Source organism: Heterodontus francisci, chromosome 10 (assembly GCF_036365525.1).
Source record: "Heterodontus francisci isolate sHetFra1 chromosome 10, sHetFra1.hap1, whole genome shotgun sequence".
NCBI lineage: Eukaryota > Metazoa > Chordata > Chondrichthyes > Heterodontiformes > Heterodontidae > Heterodontus > Heterodontus francisci.
Window position 1 is genome coordinate 101,462,195 of NC_090380.1, and position 13,871 is coordinate 101,476,065.

A 13,871-nucleotide genomic window follows, 5' to 3' on the forward strand; every position below is an offset into this window, starting at 1 on the left:
CTCTTGCACAATCACTGACCAATCCAGTTCCTCCTGTACAATCACTGACCAATCCAGTTCCTCTTGTATCATCACTGACCAGTCGAGCTCCTCCTGTACAACACTGGCCAATCCATGTTCCTCTTGTACGATTACTGACCAATCCAGTTCCTCGTGTACAATTACTGACCAATCCAGTTCCTCCTGTACAATCACTGATTCTTGCAGTTCCTCCTGTGCAATCACTGACCCATCCAGTTCCTCTTGTACAATCACTGACCAATCCAATTCCTCCTGTGGAATCACTGATCAATCCAGTTCCTCCTGTACAATCACTGACCCATCCAATTCCTCCTGTACAATCACAGACCCATCCAGTTCCTACTGTAGAGTGACTGACCCATCCAGTTCCTCCCATATAATCACTGACCAATCCAGTTCCTCTTGTAGAATCAGTGACCATTTCCAGTTCCTCCTGTACAATCACTGACCAATCCAGTTCCTCTGTACAATCACTGACCCATCCAGTTCCTCTTCCACAATCACTGACCCATCCAGTTTCTCTTTTACAATCACTGACCCATCCAGTTCCTCCTGTACAATTCCAGATCCAACCTGTTCCAATTGTACAATCACTGACCCATCCAGTTCCACCTGTTGAGTGACTGACCAATCCAGTTCCTCCTGTACAATTCCAGATCCAACCTGTTCCAATTGTACAAACACTGACCCGTCCAGTTCCTCTTTCACAATTACTGCCCAATCCAGTTCCTCCTGTCCAATCACTGACCAGTCCAGTTCCTCCTGTACAATCACTGATAAATCCAGTTCCTCCTGTACAATTACTGGCCAATCCAGTTCCTTTTGTACAATCACTGACCAATCTTGTTATCCAGTACAATCACTGACCCATCCAGTTCCTCTTGCACAATCACTGACCAATGCATTACCTCTTGTACAATCACTGACCCATCCAGTTCCTCTTGTACAATCACTGACACATCCAGTTCCTCCTGTCCAATCACTGAACAATCCAGTTCCTCCTGTACAATCACTGACCAATCCAGTTCCTCCTTTCCAATCACGGACCCAGCCAGTTCCTTTCGTACAATGATTGACCAATCAAGTTGCTGTTGTACAATCACTGACCAATCCAGTGCCTCCTGCACAATCACTGACCCATCCAGTTCCTCCTGTGCATTCATTGGCCAACCCATTTCCTCTTGTCCAATCACTAACCCATCCAGTTCCTCTTGCACAATCACTGACCCTTCCAGTTCCTCTTATACAATCACTGACCCATCCAGTTCCTCTGATACAATCACTGACCCATCCAATTCCTCCTATACAATCACTGACCCATCCAGTTCCTCCTGTATAATCATCGACCCATCTAGTTCCTCCTGTACAATCACTGACCAATCCAGTTCCTCTTGTACAATCACAGACCAATCCAGTTCCTCCTGGACAATCACTGACCAATCCAGTTCCTCCTGTACAATCATTAACCCATCCAGTTCCTCCTGTACAATCACTGACCAATCCAATTCCTCCTGTACGATCACTGACCCATCCAGTTCCTCCTGTACAATCACTGGCCAATCCAGTTCCTCTTGTACAATCTCTGACCAATCCAATTCCTGCTGTACTATCACTGACCAATACACTTTGTCTTGTACAATCAATGATCAATCCAGTTCTTCCTGTCCAATTACTGACCAATCCAGTTCCTCCTGTACAATCACTGACCAATCCTGTTCCTTCTGTACCATCATTGACCCATCCAGTTCCTCCTGTAGAATCACTGGCCAATCCAGTTCCTCCTGCACAATCATTGACCCATCCAGTTCCTCCTGTACAATCACTGGCCAATCCAGTTCCTCTTGTCCAATCACTGACCAATCCAATTCCTTCTGTACAATCACTGACCAATCTAATTCCTCCTGTACAATCACTGACCCATCCAGTGCCTCCTGTACAATCACTGGGCAATCCAGTTCCTCTTGTACAATCTCTGACCAATCCAATTCCTGCTCTAGTATCACTGCCCAATGCACTTCCTCTTGTAGAATCAATGACCAATCCAGTTCTTCCTGTCCAATCAGTGACCTATCCAGTTCCTCTTGTACAATCACTGAACCATTCATGTTCCTCTTGTATCATCATTGACCCATTCAGCTCCTCCTGTGCAATCACTGGCCAATCCAGTTCCTCTTGTACAATCACTGACCAATCCAATTCCTCCTGCACAATCACTGACCAATCCAGTTCCTCCTGTACAATCACTGACCCATCCAGTTCCTCCTGTACAATCACTGGCCAATCCAGTTCCTCTTGTACAATCACTGACCAATCCAATTCCTCCTGCACAATCACTGACCAATCCAGTTCCTCCTGTACAATCACTGACCCATCCAGTTCCTCCTGTGCAATCACTGGCCAATCCAGTTCCTCTTGTACAATCACTGACCAATCCAATTCGTCCTGCACAATCACTGACCAATCCAGTTCCTCCTGTACAATCACTGACCCATCCAGTTCCTCCTGTACAATCATTGGCCAATCCAGTTCCTCCTGTACAATCACTGGCCAATCCAGTTCCTCTTGTACAATCTCTGACCAATCTAATTCCTCCTGTACAATCACTGACCCATCCAGTTCCTCCTGTCCAATCACTGGCCAATCCAATTCCTTCTGCACAATCACTGATCAATCCAGTTCCGCTTGCACAATTACTGCCCAATCCAGTTCCTCCTGTACAATCACTGACCAATCGAGCTCCTCCCATACAATCTTCAGTTCCTCTTGTACAATCACAGACCAATCCAGTTCCTCCCGGACAATCACTGACCAATCCAGTTCCTCCTGTACAATCATTAACCCATCCAGTTCCTCCTGTACAATCACTGACCAATCCAATTCCTCCTTTACAATCACTGGCCAATCCAGTTCCTCTTGTGCAATCTCTGACCAATCCAATTCCTGCTGTACTATCACTGCCCAATGCACTTCCTTTTGTAGAATCAATGACCAATCCAGTTCTTCCTGTCCAATCACTGACCTATCCAGTTCCTCCTGTACAATCACTGACCAATCCTATTCCTCCTGTACCATCATTGGCCCATCCAGTTCCTCCTGTAGAATCACTGACCAATCCAGTTCCTGCTGCACAATCATTGACCCATCCAGTTCCTCCTGTACAATCACTGGCCAATCCAGTTCCTCTTGTCCAATCACTGACCAATCCAATTCCTTCTGTACAATCACTGACCAATCCAATTCCTCCTGTACAATCACTGACCCATCCAGTTCCTCCTGTACAATCACTGGCCAATCCAGTTCCTCTTGTACAATCACTGACCAATCCAATTCCTCCTGCACAATCACTGACCAATCCAGTTCCTCCTGTACAATCACTGACCCATCCAGTTCCTCCTGTACAATCACTGACCAATCCAGTTCCTCTTGTTCAATCACTGACCCATCATATTCCTCCTGTACAATCACTGACAAATCCAGTTCATCTTGTACAATCACTGACCCATCCAGTTCCTCTTATACAATCACTTACGAGTCTAGTTCGTCCTGTACAATCATTGACACCTCCTCTCGTACAATGATTGACCAATCCAGTTGCTGTTGCAGAATCTCTGCCCAATTCAGATCCTCCTGTCCAATCACTGACCAATCCAGTTCCTCCTGTACAATCACTGACCGATCCAATTCCTTCTGTACAATCACTAACCCATCCACTTCCTCTTCTACAATGACTGACCATTCCAGTTCCTCCTGAACTATCACTGACCCATCCAATTTCTCCTCTAGGATCAATGACCAATCCAGTTCCACTTGTACAATGATTGACCCATCCAGTTCCTCCTGTACAATCACTGACCAATCGAGCTCCTCCCATACAATCACTAGCCAATTCAGTTCCTCTTGTACAATCACTGACCAATCCAGTTACTCTTGTACAATCACTGACCCATTCATGTTCCTCTTGTATCATCATTGACCCATTCAGCTCCTCCTGTGCAATCACTGGCCAATCCAGTTCCTCTTGTACAATCACTGACCAATCCAATTCCTCCTGCACAATCACTGACCAATCCAGTTCCTCCTGTACAATCACTGACCCATCCAGTTCCTCCTGTACAATCATTGGCCAATCCAGTTCCTCCTGTCCAATCACTGGCCAATCCAGTTCCTCTTGTACAATCTCTGACCAATCTAATTCCTCCTGTACAATCACTGACCCATCCAGTTCCTCCTGTCCAATCACTGGCCAATCCAATTCCTTCTGCACAATCACTGATCAATCCAGTTCCTCTTGCACAATTACTGCCCAATCCAGTTCCTCCTGTACAATCACTGACCAATCGAGCTCCTCCCATACAATCACTAGCCAATTCAGTTCCTCTTGTACAATCACTGACCCATCCAGTTCCTCCTGTACAATCACTGACCAATCGAGCTCCTCCCATACAATCACTAGCCAATCCAGTTCCTCTTGTAAAATCACTGACCAATGCAGTTACTCTTGCACAATCACTGACCAATCCAGTTCCTCCTGCACAATCACTGACCAATCCAGTTCCTCTTGTATCATCACTGACCAATCAAGCTCCTCCTGTACAACACTGGCCAATCCAGTTCCTCTTGTACGATTACTGACCAATCCAGTTCCTCGTGTACAATTACTGACCAATCCAGTTCCTCCTGTGCAATCACTGACCCATCCAGTTCCTCTTGTACAATCACTGACCAATCCAATTCCTCCTGTGGAATCACTGATCTATCCAGTTCCTCCTGTACAATCACTGACCCATCCAATTCCTCCTGTACAATCACAGACCCATCCAGTTCCTACTGTAGAGTGACTGACCCATCCAGTTCCTCCCATGTAATCACTGACCAATCCAGTTCCTCTTGTAGAATCAGTGACCATTTCCAGTTCCTCCTGTACAATCACTGACCAATCCAGTTCCTCCTGTACAATCACTGACCCATCCAGTTCCTCTTCCACAATCACTGACCCATCCAGTTCCTCTTTTACAATCACTGACCCATCCAGTTCCTCCTGTACAATTCCAGATCCAACCTGTTCCAATTGTACAATCACTGACCCATCCAGTTCCGCCTGTTGAGTGACTGACCAATCCAGTTCCTCCTGCACAATCACTGACCCATCCAGTTCCTCTTTTACAATCACTGACCTATCCAGTTCCTCCTGTACAATTCCAGATCCAACCTGTTCCAATTGTACAATCACTGATCAATCCAGTTCCTCTTTCACAATTACTGCCCAATCCAGTTCCTCCTGTCCAATCACTGACCAGTCCAGTTCCTCCTGTACAATCACTGATCAATCCAGTTCCTCCTGTACAATTACTGGCCAATCCAGTTCCTTTCGTACAATCACTGACCAATCTTGTTATCCAGTACAATCACTGACCCATCCAGTTCCTCTTGCACAATCACTGACCAATGTATTACCTCTTGTACAATCACTGACCCATCCAGATCCTCTTGTACAATCACTGACACATCCAGTTCCTCCTGTACAATCACTGACCAATCCAGTTCCTCCTGTACAATCACGGACCCAGCCAGTTCCTCTCGTACAATGATTGACCAATCCAGTGCCTCCTGCACAATCACTGACCCATCCAGTTCCTCCTGTGCATTCATTGGCCAACCCATTTCCTCTTGTCCAATCACTAACCCATCCAGTTCCTCTTGTACAATCACTGACCCTTCCAGTTCATCTTGTACAATCACTAACCCATCCAGTTCCTCTTGTACAATCACTGACCCTTCCAGTTCATCTTGTACAATCACTGACCCATCCAGTTCCTCTTATACAATCATCGACCCATCTAGTTCCTCCTGTACAATCACTGACCAATCCAGTTATCTTGTACAATCACTGACTCTATCAGTTCCTCCTGTACAATCACTGACCAATCCAGTTCCTGTTGTGCAATCACTGACCAATCCAGTTCCTCCGGTACAATCACTGACACATCCAGTTCCTCCTGCACAATCACTGGCCAATCAAGTTCGTCTTGTACAATCACTGACCAATCCAATTCCTTCTGTCGAATCACTGACCAATCCAGTTCCTCTTGTACAATCACAGACCAATCCAGTTCCTCCCGGACAATCACTGACCAATCCAGTTCCTCCTGTACAATCATTAACCCATCCAGTTCCTCCTGTACAATCACTGACACATCCAGTTCCTCTTGTGCAATCTCTGACCAATCCAATTCCTGCTGTACTATCACTGCCCAATGCACTTCCTTTTGTAGAATCAATGACCAATCCAGTTCTTCCTGTCCAATCACTGACCTATCCAGTTCCTCCTGTACAATCACTGACCAATCCTATTCCTCCTGTACCATCATTGGCCCATCCAGTTCCTCCTGTAGAATAACTGACCAATCCAGTTCCTGCTGCACAATCATTGACCCATCCAGTTCCTCCTGTACAATCACTGGCCAAACCAGTTCCTCTTGTCCAATCACTGACCAATCCAATTCCTTCTGTACAATCACTGACCAATCCAATTCCTCCTGTACAATCACTGACCCATCCAGTTCCTCCTGTACAATCACTGGCCAATCCAGTTCCTCTTGTACAATCACTGACCAATCCAATTCCTCCTGCACAATCACTGACCAATCCAGTTCCTCCTGGACAATCACTGACCCATCCAGTTCCTCCTGTACAATCACTGACCAATCCAGTTCCTCTTGTTCAATCACTGACCCATCATATTCCTCCTGTACAATCACTGACAAATCCAGTTCATCTTGTACAATCACTGACCCATCCAGTTCCTCTTATACAATCACTTACGAGTCTAGTTCGTCCTGTACAATCATTGACACCTCCTCTCGTACAATGATTGACCAATCCAGTTGCTGTTGCAGAATCTCTGCCCAATTCAGATCCTCCTGTCCAATCACTGACCAATCCAGTTCCTCCTGTACAATCACTGACCGATCCAATTCCTTCTGTACAATCACTAACCCATCCACTTCCTCTTCTACAATGACTGACCATTCCAGTTCCTCCTGAACTATCACTGACCCATCCAATTTCTCCTCTAGGATCAATGACCAATCCAGTTCCACTTGTACAATGATTGACCCATCCAGTTCCTCCTGTACAATCACTGACCAATCGAGCTCCTCCCATACAATCACTAGCCAATCCAGTTCCACTTGTACAATCACTGACCAATCGAGCTCCTCCCATACAATCACTAGCCAATTCAGTTCCTCTTGTACAATCACTGACCAATCCAGTTACTCTTGCACAATCACTGACCAATCCAGTTCATCCTGTACAATCACTTACCAATCCAGTACCTCTTGTATCATCACAGACCAATCAAGCTCCTCCTGTACAATCACTGGACAATCCAGTTCCTCTTCTACAATCACTGACCGATCCGAATCCTCCTGTACAATCACTGACCCATCCAGTTCCTCCTGTACAATCACTGACCAATCGAGCTCCTCCCATACAATCACTAGCCAATCCAGTTCCTCTTGTAAAATCACTGACCAATGCAGTTACTCTTGCACAATCACTGACCAATCCAGTTCCTCCTGCACAATCACTGACCAATCCAGTTCCTCTGATACAATCACTGACCCATCCAATTCCTCCTGTACAATCACTGACCCATCCAGTTCCTCCTGTGCATTCACTGGCCAATCAATTTCCTCTTGTACAATCACTGACCCATCCAGATCCTCCTGTACAATCACCGACCCATCTAGTTCCTCCTGTGCAATCACTGACCAATCCAGTTCCTGTTGTGCAATCACTGACCAATCCAGTTCCTCCGGTACAATCACTGACACATCCAGTTCCTCCTGCACAATCACTGGCCGATCAAGTACGTCTTGTACAATCACTGACCAATCCAATTCCTTCTGTCGAATCACTGACCAATCCAGTTCCTCTTGTACAATCACAGACCAATCCAGTTCCTCCCGGACAATCACTGACCAATCCAGTTCCTCCTGTACAATCACTGACCCATCCAGTTCCTCCTGTACAATCACTGGCCAATCCAGTTCCTCTTGTACAATCTCTGACCAATCCAATTCCTGCTGTACTATCACTGACCAATACACTTTGTCTTGTACAATCAATGACCAATCCAGTTCTTCCTGTCCAATCACTGACCAATCCAGTTCCTCCTGTACAATCACTGACCAATCCTGTTCCTCCTGTACCATCATTGACCCATCCAGTTCCTCCTGTAAAATCACTGACCAATCCAGTTCCTCCTGCACAATCATTGACCCATCCAGTTCCTCCTGTACAATCACTGGCCAATCCAATTCCTCTTGTCCAATCACTGACCAATCCAATTCCTTCTGTACAATCACTGACCCATCCAGTTCCTCCTGTACAATCACTGGCCAATCCAGTTCCTCTTGTACAATCTCTGACCAATCCAATTCCTGCTGTACTATCACTGCCCAATGCACTTCCTCTTGTAGAATCAATGACCAATCCAGTTCTTCCTGTCCAATCACTGACCTATCCAGTTCCTCCTGTACAATCACTGACCAATCCTGTTCCTCCTGTACCATCATTGGCCCATCCAGTTCCTCCTGCAGAATCACTGACCAATCCAGTTCCTGCTGCACAATCATTGACCCATCCAGTTCCTCCTGTACAATCACTGGCCAATCCAGTTCCTCTTGTCCAATCACTGACCAATCCAATTCCTTCTGTACAATCACTGACCAATCCAATTCCTCCTGTACAATCACTGACCCATCCAGTTCCTCCTGTACAATCACTGGCCAACCCAGTTCCTCGTACAATCACTGAACCATTCATGTTCCTCTTGTATCATCATTGACCCATTCAGCTCCTCCTGTGCAATCACTGGCCAATCCAGTTCCTCTTGTACAATCACTGACCAATCCAATTCCTCCTGCACAATCACTGACCAATCCAGTTCCTCCTGTACAATCACTGGCCAATCAAGTTCGTCTTGTACAATCACTGACCAATCCAATTCCTTCTGTCGAATCACTGACCAATCCAGTTCCTCTTGTACAATCACAGACCAATCCAGTTCCTCCTGGACAATCACTGACCAATGCAGTTCCTCCTGTACAATCATTAACCCATCCAGTTCCTCCTGTACAATCACTGACCAATCCAATTCCTCCTGTACAATCACTGACCCATCCAGTTCCTCCTGTACAATCACTGGCCAATCCAGTTCCTCTTGTACAATCTCTGACCAATCCAATTCCTGCTGTACTATCACTGACCAATACACTTTGTCTTGTACAATCAATGACCAATCCAGGTCTTCCTGTCCAATCACTGACCCAGCCTGTTCCTCCTGTACAATCACTGACCAATCTAGTTCTTCTTGTACAATCACTGACCAATCCAGTTCCTCCTGTACAATTCTGGCCAATCCAGTGCCTCTTGTACAATCACTGACCAATCCATTTCCTCCTGCACAATCACTGAATTATCCAGTTCCTCCTGTACAATCACTGACCAATCCAGTTCCCCCTGTGCAATTTCTGGCCAATCCATTTCCACTTGTACAATCACTGAGCCATCCAGTTCCTCTTGTATAATCACTGAATTATCCAGTTCCTCCTGTACAATCACTGACCAATCAAGTTCCTCCTGTACAATCACTGACCAATGCAGTTCCCCTTGTGCAATCACTGACCAATCCAGTTCTTCCTGTACAATCACTGACCCATCCAATTCCTCCTGTCCAGTCATTGACCCATCTGCTTCCTCCTGTACAATCACTGACCAATCCAGTTCCCCTTGTGCAATCACTGACCAATCATGTTCCTCTTGTACAATCACTAATCCATCCTGATCCTCCTGAACAATCACTGACCATTACTGTTCTTCTTGTACAATCACTGACCCATCCAGTTCCTCTTGTAGAATCAGTGACCATTTCCAGTTCCTCCTGTACAATCACTGACCAATCCAGTTCCTCCTGTACAATCACTGACCAATCCAGTTCCCCTTGTGCAATCACTGACCAATCCTGTTCCTCTTGTACAATCACTGAGCCATCTGCTTCCTCCTGTACAATCACTGACCAATCCAGTTCCCCGTGTGCAATCACTGACCCATCCTGTTCCTCCTGTACAATCACTGACCAATCCAGTTCTTCCTGTACAATCACTGACCCATCCAGTTCCTCCCATACAATCACTGACCCATCCAGTTCCTCTTGTAGAATCAGTGACCATTTCCAGTTCCTCCTGTACAATCACTGACCAAACCAGTTCCTCCTGTACAATCACTGACCCATCCAGTTCCTCTTGCACAATCACTGACCCATCCAGTTCCTCTTGTAGAATTACTGACCAATCGTGTTTCTCCTGTACAATCACTGACCAATCCAGTTCCTCCTGTCCAATCACTGACTAATCCAGTTCCCCCTGTACAATCACTGACCCATACAGTTCCTCCTGTACAATCACTGGCCAATCCATTTCCTCCTGTACAATCACTGACCAATCCAGTTCCGCCTGCACAATCATTGACCCATCCAGTTCCTCCTGTACAATTCTGGCCAATCCAGTGCCTCATATACAATCACTGACCAATCCAGTTCCTCCTGTCCAATCACTGACCCATCCAGTACCCCCTGTACAATCACTGACCAATCCAGTTCCTCCTGTACAATCACTGACCAATCCAGTTCCTCCTGTGCAATTTCTGGCCAATCCATTTACACTTGTACAATCACTGACCCATCCAATTCCTCTTGTATAATTACTGAATTATCCAGTTCCTCCTGTACAATCACTGACCCATCCAATTCCTCTTGTATAATTACTGAATTATCCAGTTCCTCCTGTACAATCACTGACCAATCCAGTTCCCCTTGTGCAATCACTGACCAATCCTGTTCCTCTTGTACAATCACTGAGCCATCTGCTTCCTCCTGTGCGATCACTGACCAATCCAGTTCCCCTTGTGCAATCACTGACCAATCCAGTTCCTCTTGTACAATCACTGACCCATCCTGTTCCTCCTGTACAATCACTGACCAATCCAGTTCTTCCTGTACAATCACTGACCCATCCAATCCCTCCTGTACAATCACAGACCCATCCAGTTCCTCTTGTAGAATCAGTGACCATTTCCAGTTCTTCCTGTACAATCACTGACCCATCCAATTCCTCCTGTAAAATCACAGACCCATCCAGTTCCTACTGTCAAGTGACTGACCCATCCAGTTCCTCCCATACAATCACTGACCCATCCAGTTCCTCTTGTAGAATCAGTGACCATTTCCAGTTCCTCCTGTACAATCACTGACCAATCCAGTTCCTCCTGTACAGTCATTGACCCATCTGCTTCCTCCTGTACAATCACTGACCAATCCAGTTCCCCTTGTGCAATCACTGAGCAATCCTGTTCCTCTTGTACAATCACTGACCCATCTACTTCCTCCTGTACAATCACTGACCCATCCAGTTCCTCTTGTAGAATCAGTGACCATTTCCAGTTCCTCCTGTACAATCACTGACCCATCCAGTTCCTCTTGCACAATCACTAACCCATCCAGTTCCTCTTGTACAATCACTGACCCATCCAGTTCCGCCTGTAGAGTGACTGACCCATCCAGTTCCTCCTGTACAATTTCAGATCCAACCTGTTCCAATTGTACAGTCACTGACCCATCCAGTTCCTCTTGTACAATCAGTGACTAATTCTGGTTTCTCCTGTACAGTCACTGACCAATCCAGTTCCCCTTGTGCAATCACTGACCAATCCAGTTCCTCTTGTACAATCGCTGACCAATCCAGTTCCTCCTGTACAATCAGTGACCAATCCAGTTCCTCCTGTAGAATCACTGTCCAATCCAATTCCGCCCGTACAATTACTGACCAATCCAGTTCCTCCTGTACAATCACTGAGCAATCCAGTTCCTCCTGTAGAATCACTGTCCAATCCAATTCCGCCCGTACAATTACTGACCAATGTATTTCCTCCTGTACAATCAGTGACCAATCCAGTCCCTCCTGTACAATCACTGACCCATCCAATTCCTCTCGTACAGTGACAGGTTCTCACCCATCCACATTCTCCTGTTGAATCACTGTGAGTGTCCGAGCTATATTGTTTCTCCTTGTTCTCCTAACTATGGTAGCTGATGATCCTGTGCTCTGCGCCACAATGCTTGGCAGGCGCCCCACTCATTGAGCTTATTCTTGTGCTTTATTTTTTGTTCATACCAATGGCCACCTTTTCTTTTTATTCGTTCCATGGATGTTGGCGTTGCTGATATACCAGCGTTGAGTGCCCATTCCTAATTGGCCTTGAGAAGGTGGTGGTGAGCTGCCTTCTTGAACTGCTGCAGTCCATGTGGGAGCTCCAGGATTTTGACCCAGCGACAGTGAAGGTGCGGCGATATAGTTCCAAGTCAAGGTGGTGTGTGGCTTGGCGGGGAACTTGCAGGTGGCGATGTTCCCATGCATTTGCTGCCATTGTCCTTCTAGTTGGTAGTGTTCACGGGTTTAGAAGGTGCTGTCTCAGGAGCCTTGCTGAGTTGCTGCAGTGCATCTTGTAGATGGTCCACACTGCTGCCACTGTGCGTCGGTGGTGGAGGGAGGGAATGTTTGTGGATGTTGTGCCAATCAAGCGGGCTGCTTTGTCCTGGATGGTGTTGAGTTTCTTGAGTGTTGTTGGAGCTGCACCCATCCAGGCAAGTGGAGAGTATTCCATCACACTCCTGACTTGTGCCTTATAGATCGTGGACAGGCTTTGGGGGGTCAGGAGGTGAGTTACTCGCCGAAACTTTTTAAAACTCCAAATGTATAAAGAAGTAAAATTAAAATCAACATTTGCAAAAAATGTATATTTTTCAAAGCCCTCTGTGTTTTCCAGTCAGTAAATAGTGTGTTTTCTGTGGGTGTAGCACGGTTTCCACCCACAGAGTTTTCCAGATTCCTAACTAGTGATCTGTAATGTTAGTTTTAAGTAAAGGTATATAATATGAACCGCATATTATAATTATTTAAAAATGCCTCAAAAGAAAATCTCAAGGCCTGCATTTTAGAAAGTTGGATGGACTAAACATGTATCGCCAGTTCATGTCAGTGTCTGCTCCTGTTGCATTTTTGCTTTCGGGGTTGGTGCAGTGGCAGGGATTAGGAAGAGTAAAGTCTGAGTTGGAATTCATTTAAAAGAGAAACTCCTCTCTAATAATTGGGAATATTGTGGCATTGTGCAGACTGCACTTGGAGCGCTCGGGGGTAAGAAAATGTGGTCTGGTCACGTTCGCTGATCTAACCATTGTATACATGTGGGAAAAACATGGGCAGACATTGCACAGATACTGCAAGAGTTTTATGGGATGGGGGTGGGGGGAGTGGTGGGGAGTGCCATTGCCAAGATGTGGCAGATACATACACACATTCTCACGTGCCCAGTTGGCTCACTCTGTACTCCAGATGTCCAACTAACTGCAGCTGTCTGCTCCTCTCAGCCACACTCACGACAAAAGGTAAAGACCGTGTCATTCTTTATTGCTCAAGCTCTCTTAATTACTGTTATTCTGCTGCGTGACGGGGAGTGAGTGGGGTGAAGGGTTTCTGGGAGGAAGGGAAAACTTCTAACAGTTTCTGTTTTATATAATAAGAGTAATCCTTCATAATTTAGAAAAAAGCAGTAGCAATGTTTTTTGGGGTAAATAAAGGGCTTGCGTTTTTCTTCAGACTGAATGTTTGCTGTAAAATGATAGTGAAAACTAGATGAATGTATAGTTAGGAAACAGCTTTCAAATCAGCTTTCTTTTGGGACGGGATGTGTATGTGCAACTTAGAACAACTGCACCACACAGGATGAGC

The 13,871-nt window shown here is 45.9% G+C and overlaps 1 protein-coding gene across 3 annotated transcripts in view; it reads left to right on the forward strand.

Moving 5' to 3' along the window:
* erg (ETS transcription factor ERG) overlaps positions 1 to 13,871 on the forward strand; it is a 276,398-nt gene that overhangs the window by 85,165 nt on the left and 177,362 nt on the right. Inside the window, exon 1 of one of the 3 annotated variants that reach the window (XM_068041177.1) lies at positions 13,488 to 13,528. The exons of the other annotated variants lie outside the window; for them this stretch is intronic. The gene's annotated coding sequence lies outside the window, so the exon portion shown is untranslated. Of the gene's footprint in view, positions 1 to 13,487; positions 13,529 to 13,871 lie in introns of those variants that run through there. 3 annotated transcript variants of the gene reach the window in all.